Source organism: Ceratina calcarata, unplaced genomic scaffold, assembly GCF_001652005.2.
Source record: "Ceratina calcarata isolate Rehan_Ccalc_2016 unplaced genomic scaffold, ASM165200v1 scaffold97.2, whole genome shotgun sequence".
Classification (NCBI taxonomy): domain Eukaryota; kingdom Metazoa; phylum Arthropoda; class Insecta; order Hymenoptera; family Apidae; genus Ceratina; species Ceratina calcarata.
In genome coordinates, this window is record NW_017181113.1 from 755,413 (window position 1) to 763,612 (window position 8,200).

General features: G+C 46.3%; 1 protein-coding gene across 1 annotated transcript in view; it reads right to left on the minus strand.

The window, feature by feature from the left end:
• The window catches only part of LOC108631921 (sodium-coupled monocarboxylate transporter 1), a 29,553-nt gene extending 21,904 nt beyond the window's left edge, over positions 1–7,649 (minus strand). Inside the window, exons 1-2 of the mRNA XM_018036154.2 lie at positions 7,466–7,649; positions 5,873–6,018 (exon numbers count right to left, since the gene is read on the minus strand). The gene's annotated coding sequence lies outside the window, so the exon portion shown is untranslated. The remainder of the gene's footprint in view (positions 1–5,872; positions 6,019–7,465) is intronic.
• Between the last annotated feature and the right edge of the window lie 551 nt (positions 7,650–8,200).

Below are 8,200 nucleotides of genomic sequence, written 5' to 3' on the forward strand. Positions count from 1 at the left end.
AAATGCTTTTATTTGAAACTCAATAATTCAGATTCTGCGAAAACCTCCCAAAAATCTGTTAAAATTCCGTTAAAAATTTTGATGGATTTTATCGTTTATTAAAAACACCGTTAGCAATGAATTTTCACATTTTAGAGAGCAGCTGATACAAAAAATACATATCAATTGTTTACCATAGTACATAAAAGTTAATGCGTGAGCATAAGTACAAAGTGTTTCTAAAGTTCTAATTGCAAAATAAGATTTATCCTCTTATATCAATTTTCCTGAAACACTAATACCAACGTAAACTCAATGATTCAACACCAATCGAGTGACGCATATGCGACGATACGAGATAAGACAGATACGGATTTCCGAGCACGTCTTAGAAACGAAACCACCCAAGTAAGAACGTAGAATCCACGAGCTCAAGAACTTTGTTCAGCCCGGATCGAACAATGGCCTTTGCACGCAGCATTAACTCCGAAATTAGCGAGTGCCTCGTGAAATAGACGGTCAGATCTAATCAGAACCCTGGTCCCGGCCCAATCCAAGAGCCCACGCCACACTGCCTGTACGTAATTTGCGGAGAAGCGTGAGATAGGTCGCGGCCGAAACGTTATCGCCCAGTGCGGCATCGTGCCGCTCCGAATTCGCCTTGATTCTCCACGATATTCGTCTGCTCTACTAGCATCATGTCATCCCGAAACTCCAAAGAACCGATCAATACTAAACTTATTTCAACAGTGAAGCCTTAAAGAAATAAATAAATAACCAAAAGTAACGATTTTTTAGAGAATCGAATCGGAATCGAACATCCCTAGTATACAGTAGAATAGACGAACGCAAAGGGAAATGGCAATTGAATCGGAGGACGTGGCACGCATATATTTAAATGGAGCAGTAGATACATATAACAGACAGGTATTGTTTGGCAAGGTTACAAATTCCAACTACGGCTCGGAATTAATCAAACCTGTTCTGCAAAGTTGAGCATACAGGAAAAGGTTGAAAACGTTCGGAGCAATTAACTGCGACCGCCTGGCCGTAGATCAACAACTATTTCTCTCTCTGCACGGTTTTAATCATCCAGAGATGAAAATTTTTTTTCAGTTAATAAGCATCTACGTTCACGCTGCGAATACACGTACAGCGTCGTTCTATCGAAGACCGTCTGTTTAAATAAATTCTATTAACTCCCAACGTTTCTACTTAATCTATTAATTGATCTATAGAAACGATATCAGTCGCGTGAATCACATAGCACACGCCCACGTATTACGCGTGTTCGCTAACTTGATAACGATTCGAAATGGCGATAGGTACTTGCAATCATGTGCTCGAACGTGACATCGTCCACGCATTATCGGCGCGACGCTTCTTATCGGTTCGCAAAATTACCAACGATATTATTTTGTTCGTACTATCTAACGTAGCTCAGCTGACTTCCTGTCGCAGCTGCGAAATACGTTACACTTTTAGGCGAGTTCAATTTTGTTACGAGAGCTCGTCAGCGGGCATTCAATGGCTCTCGCTCCTCAACCGTGTAGTCCCTTTTTCGAGTCACGTTTCCCTCGGACTGTATCTCGGATATTTCACGTGACTTTTTATCAATGGGTCGAGATTTCAAGATTTAATACCAATTGACGCACTAGATTCTATTATCTGTTATCGCGAATTGATCGACTCGTTAAGTATTCACGTTTTGTACTTTGTCCGTCCAATAGTAAACAAGATGATGTATCGATTAGTTTCGGAAAAATGTATCGAATTATAAACTGGCAAGATTGAGCAAGTGTTGCGTCTTCTACTCGAGATTTCCACGATAGCTCGTCGTTTATCAAGCGCAAGGATAGAAAACTCGAGCGGCAGATATACCTAACGAACGCGAATCGGAATATCTTCCGCTCGCAACGAAACGAACTCGGCGAACAAAGGAATTCGCACCACCGCGGCAAGACAGGTGCAAAACTAATCACGCTGCGATCACGCGAGCGAGTAGGAAATAAAAAAAAAAAAGAAAAACAACCAAAGAGACGAACAAGCGAGCGATGTTGCACAACAAACGATCAAATTCGTTCATCGCGTGCCGCGTTAACAATGCATTTTGTTCCAAATTAGTCGTAGCTCCTTCCATTTCCTCTGTCACAATCCGTAATGCTCCGTGCCATTTCGCATCCTGGTTTTTTCATTGTTTCACGTTCAAACGAAAAATAATTGGCGCTGTCATGTGTTAACTAAATACTTTTAAATGACGGCAGTTCGATCATCGATGATGGACGTGGCTGATCTTCGTTTCACGAATGGCCAAGCATTCTAATAGATCAACAGAATCCACGTGGGACGACTGAACCGACGAAAATTTAAGTAATGAGATATCCGAGATGAATTTATATAACGTATTTCTCGAATCTATTGGCATTCGCGCAGGACTGAACTCGACAGCCTAGGTAAATTTTGCTCGACGATCCCAGAGCGGGGCGCTGCAATTAGAAGATGAATAGGATCCGGGGTGTCCACACGCGATATGTTTTCTAAAATCGTCGAAAATACCGGTGTTTGTCTTGCGGTATTTGTACTCCGCGCGGAGGAGGTAATTCGAGGCGTTTGTGTGCGCGGGTATGTGGAAACCACAGGGAGCATGGATAACCCGAGGTGTCCGGCGGGCTTGTAACAGGGCGAGGAGGAGAGAAATTTCCGAGTAAATTAGAGTTGAAGGAACGTAGAATTCACGTGTTTACGATACGAATACTGGATACGAGTATCTTTCGAGCGAGTGACCGCGTAGTTTGTTAATTAACTTACAGCCCGGATCGCCGGGCCGGATAACTCGCGAACGAGGTCAAACGTTCGATGAAAGGAGGATGAAAGTTGATTCAATTCGACGCCGGAAGTAGTTCCTCTGTCGAACGTCCGAGCGGGAGAAATTCCGGCGTGGAGATATGAAATTGAAGGAAAATGGAACGGAGGAACGTCCAAAACGTTACGTTTCGCGTTTCCCATGGAATTTGTTTTTAGTTTCAACTTAATTAAACTTTCTTAATGGTATTCTAAGTCCGACGAAACTTTTCATTTAATTCATCGCCCGTTCCTGTTTACGCAATTAAACATCTTCGTTCGAGCGGGCGACGGACAGGACGCGATAGGACGGCATGGAATGAGACAGGATTGGCAAGATGGAAAGGACTCCTCTCTGATTTCATCCCCGCTGTTTTCAAAAAGATAAAACTTCTTAGATCTACGTCGGACCCATACATCTCTAAATCGTATTCTCTCGTTGATGACATTCGCGCGTAAGCGTTAAAAAACGGCGGTCATTCATCACTCGATTCGACGATATCTTTAACCGACCGTGTTTCCGTTTGCGTAACCGAGTATTTATCGTTACGGCTGTTTACTCGAAACCGACAAGAATGGAAAAATCGTTCGCCGTTCGACAATAGGCCTGTTTGCACACATAAACGTCAGTTCCTCTGTTCGAGCATTAGAACGATCATAAAACTATAGAAGCACGAAATACGTTTAAAACAAATTCTCTGGCCTGTATCGCGTTTTCCTGTAATTTTCCATTTACATTTTAGATACGCAAAGCCCGCGCAAAAACAATATTTCATCGTAATTGTGTCGCCTCGCATTACATATTTATATTTGTTAATTACACCTATTTTTTTGTTCATCTGTATTTACGACCCTCGTTCGCGCTTATTTTACTCTTTCATATATCACGCAGATACATTTGTATAATGTAACGTGCCCATAGTTTTCCTTTTTCGGTAAATACACGAGTTTTCCGTCGGAATTGGAGAAAAAAGTGGAACGGTTTTTATTAATTTCTTCGGCTATGATTCATCAGCCGGGCCACGCGTATGCACGGTGCGATTTCGATATTCCGTTACAAGCGCAAATATTTGTCTGTAAACGCTACTCCCCTTGCCGATTGTTGCTCCCTGTTCCCGCTTTGTACCTCGAACCCTGACTGCACTGTTACGTTTCCAACGCGATACCCGTTGTGTGTTCGTACGACCCTATGCCTGCCGACCCTATCCCATCAATCCTTGTAGCCGGGTCAAGGATCGTCTTTCATTGAAACGTTGTACAACCATTTTCTCAACAAAGAAAATTTCATGCGCTATACGAATTGAGATCGACGATATTTTTTTAAGGAGTCACCACAGTTATTTCAAGACTCCTCTGGTTATTTAAAGGAAGGAGGTAATTTCTGGAGGACGCAATTAGAGCCGGCGACTTATAAAAGCGTTTCGGCACTTCATCCTTGTTAAGTGTTCGTACACAGACCTCGCTAAAGTATCCTGGGAGTCGGGGCGGCGTGTTTTTTTTAATAAACAGCCAGCCAGCCTTTTAGTAACGAGTAGTCTCCCTGTAAAATTTGACAGCGACTTATTTCTCCCGCGGAACGGGCGGCTCGTTTTTTCGCCGTTCCCAATTAAGAAACTAATTGGAAGTCGCTTTGGCGACTTAGCGCGACTTAAGCAAGCACGCGAAGACCCGCGGCGGTTAATTACATGCCGCGCGATAGAAAAGAACGGGATCAAAGGAGCCCGTTCCGTCTTTGATTTAAGAAAATCCACGCGATGCCTCGCACGCAAATCTTTGTCGTGGCGGAATCGCGATTTTCTTTAACTTTGAGAGCTCGAATGCCGAGCGAAAAATAAACGAACGTGCCAAAAGCAGGGATGTTCTTGGGAGATAAGCTCAGAAATTTTTGCATAATGCAAATCGAGACTCGAATCATTTTGCCTTCTCGGTTTTTAAAAAAGAATAATATTCGTTGGACATTAAAGGCGTAAGACGATTCTTGTAAATCGTAACGCCAGTGTTTAAAAATGTTAAACCAAAGGTTGAATATCTCGGCCAAAGTACGGAGCACGTTTTCTACGGAAGAGCATTGCGATCTCTCCCGTGGGAGCAACGCTGCAACCGGCAGAATCTCGCCGCGGGAAGTTCGTTTCAGTCGTAAACCTGTTTCCAACATTGTAGAAGCGAAACGCATCCTCGCGAAGCGAAGCGGTAAACAGCCGAAGGAAGAGGCTTCGGCTCGCGTCTCGGCCACTGTCCGCTATAACGCGACGATGGCGATTATTTTTAACACGGGGCTGGGTTGGCGTCGATCTTGAACCTCGATCGTTCGCCAGCTGACCAATACTTGATCTCGTTTTCGATTCAAAATTAATAGAAAGGTCATCTCTCGAGATAATTTCAAACGCAAAATATATGGAAGGACTGCGTTAATTCCAAACGTTCCACAGACTCTATGAATTTCATGGGAAGCAGGTGTAACTTTTCGAGTTCGTAATCGACGCAAATCAAATTTGCTGTGCGGTCCGCGACGTTAAATTTTCCACTTTCCGCTAACTCCGACGCGTCACCGAAATTGAAACTAACGTCGGTTCCCGGCCGAATGGTCGAAATTTGCATTTCGCCTTTTCTCCGGCGCGATGTTTCCCTAATCTAAATATAAACGCGAGCGACGGTCTCGCGGGCGATGAAAACAAGCGAAAAGAACGAGCGTCGATTCCTCATACGACACGAGGCCTCCAGGAAAGAAAATCACGCGATGGAAATAATCGGAGCGGCCTCAAATCGGCACCGTTCTCCACCAAGCTAATGGCTAATATCCGAGCGTTTCCTCTCTCGGGACTCGTGTCTACCAATCGAACGAATCTGCGAGTATAATGAGATCCGTGGGTTTGTTCGTTTTGTCCCGAGACGACAAACGGTTTAACACGTGGTTCAAATGGCTAGACATTTACGTACAGAAACGATTTTAAATAATCGCAATAAAAGTGACGCGTCACCGGTTCGTAGGTACAGCATCGATCGGTTCCTTTTCAAATACTTAGCTAGGTAGCTTGAGAGAAATGAAACTCACTTTCGCAGTCTCCTTGCAAGTTCAGCGATATTTCCTCGCGGGCTCTCTCATTCCCCAGACCCGGTCCAGCATCAATTCAACTCTTGGGCGCCCACGGCGAATTCGTCGACAAGTTGACGAAATGGTATCCCCCGCGGCGGTGGTTTCTACCCGGAAACAGAAAGGAAATAGACTCGGTGATCGATTTGCCGGCGCGATTTTAAGTTTCGAACTGCTCGTACTCGACGGCTAGGAGACGCGACCGGGTCGGTTCCTAATCGCCAACTGCGACCTTCGCGAACTTCCACTTTCTCTTAGACGCATTTCGGCGGGATTAGGCGAGTCGCGAGGAGACGGCTACTGCCTGCGTGCCTGCCAGTGCCCGGACCGTGGAACGAGGCACAGAAAACGAAGGAAAAGAACCGAGGGACGGGCAGAGAGCAGCAAAACGAAGGAAACGTTTAGTCGGCGGAGGGAACGAGGATCTTGGTCGCCGATGGAATAGAAGAGGAAGAAGAAGACGCTCGACTCGTTCTCGTCAATTCACTCAACCAGATGCAGCGAGTGTGTGCGCTTCGCTCGAGCAGTGTCACAGACGCGAGTTCGATCGGAAAACAGTTTCAGCTGACAATAGCCTGAGACACGGAAAAACGTTCGGCTCGGTTTCTCCGTTGCAGAATCGAGCCGTTCGCTAATAAACGATGATACGAATCGTGGGAAGATTAAGTTGTATGGATTCGTGCGAAACTCCGCTCGGTCGCTGGTCAGTCGATTCCCATTAAGCTAATAATGGCATTGCCGTTTCCGGCGAGGCGCGAGTGCGCCGGGCTCAAGAAGTTTGGAATGCTCGGAGACTTCTCGCTCTCAGCTTCTACATATATGCACGAGCAGTGGAAGGTGTCCGGGTCATTCGAAACTGGTCGAGTCGCCGATGGCTCGAGAAGATTCTATCCACCTCGCATTCGTGGAAGCGCGCATCTGGTTTTAGAGACGTTCTCTCGGATCATCCTTTTTGTTCCCGTTCGCCTCGTGAAGTTTCTCGAGTCAACGCGCTCGGCCGCGTGGATCGGAACTCGCCGCCCGCCCACGGCACGGCCACGAGTATCGATCGGCCAGCTCGCGTGGAATCGAACCGACTTCCGTTTTTAAAACGGAATACGGTGGAGAGAGGGACGCGATAAGTTTATCGATCGGAACTTACGGCGGCAACGACTCGCTCCCCCGCCCTTCCCTCTGCCGTTGCCAGAAACTCGGAAACCGCGGTCTTATCGAAACGCTCGGTGAGATTCCTTCGACAACTCGGAGAGTCCCTCTCTGGCGTTGCCTCTGTTGGCATGCGAATTTATGAACTGCCGAAATGTTAAACGCGCTCCCCTGCCCCGTTCCCGGAGCCGATCGGAGATCGCGGAACTTCGCTCGAAGTTCTGTTAATCCTTCGTTGTGTCGCAATGACTGACGGCGGCTCTGGTCGCGTACCAAACGCGTTCAACCCTTTTACCTTCAAATTTACACTCTCGCACGTTTGTTAACCCCCCGTCCTTTGTGTCTCAAAACGGGAATGTTTGCCCCTTCAAGCTTCCGATATGCCGCGAACTTTCTTACACAGTTACGTACCTACGAAACGGCGAACGTATCGACGAGGATTCAATGATCGAGACGAGGTCGAAGCCGGGGATTGGTGAATGATCGATGCACGCCGCGTCGCGACAGGTCGTCCTACCGAGGACGATTCGAACCGTGTGCGTACTTGCAAGACGTGCGCCTTGGTCAGTCGGTGACGTAATACTGGGAAGCCGCGAGAGTTCGGATGGTATATTTAAAAAGCAGAAACAGCGATGCGCCGTACGCGGCTGACAGAGTGGCACACTCGCTGCTAACACTATTGGCAACGGCCATCGTGCATCGGAGCACGCCGAAGCACATGCTTTCGGCATGAGTATTGCCTTTATTTCCACGTAGAACGGGTTAAAAATAAACGAAGGTTTGCTCGTTTTTCTCCAACTCCCGTCCTCCTTTGTCCGCGCGATACCGTAAGTAAACGATAATTCGTCGTAATTGACTCAACTGCCGCAAAGTAAATCCTCGACGTCTGTCTTCGGTCTCAAAATAAATTGCGACGAGTTTGTTATACCTCTCCTACGATAAGTTAACGACGTCGTATGGACGTTAAAATGAAATAGCCGAGATTAGAGAAGTATGAATGGAAATTGTGACAAGCAGTGGGTCGAGGTGTCAGAGAGAAATTGATACAGCCGATCGATAATGAGACGAGAGATTGCGCAACGATTAGATTCGATATAAACGCGCCAAACGGGATCGCATGTCTCGAGACAAGAGCACGCTTGTGAC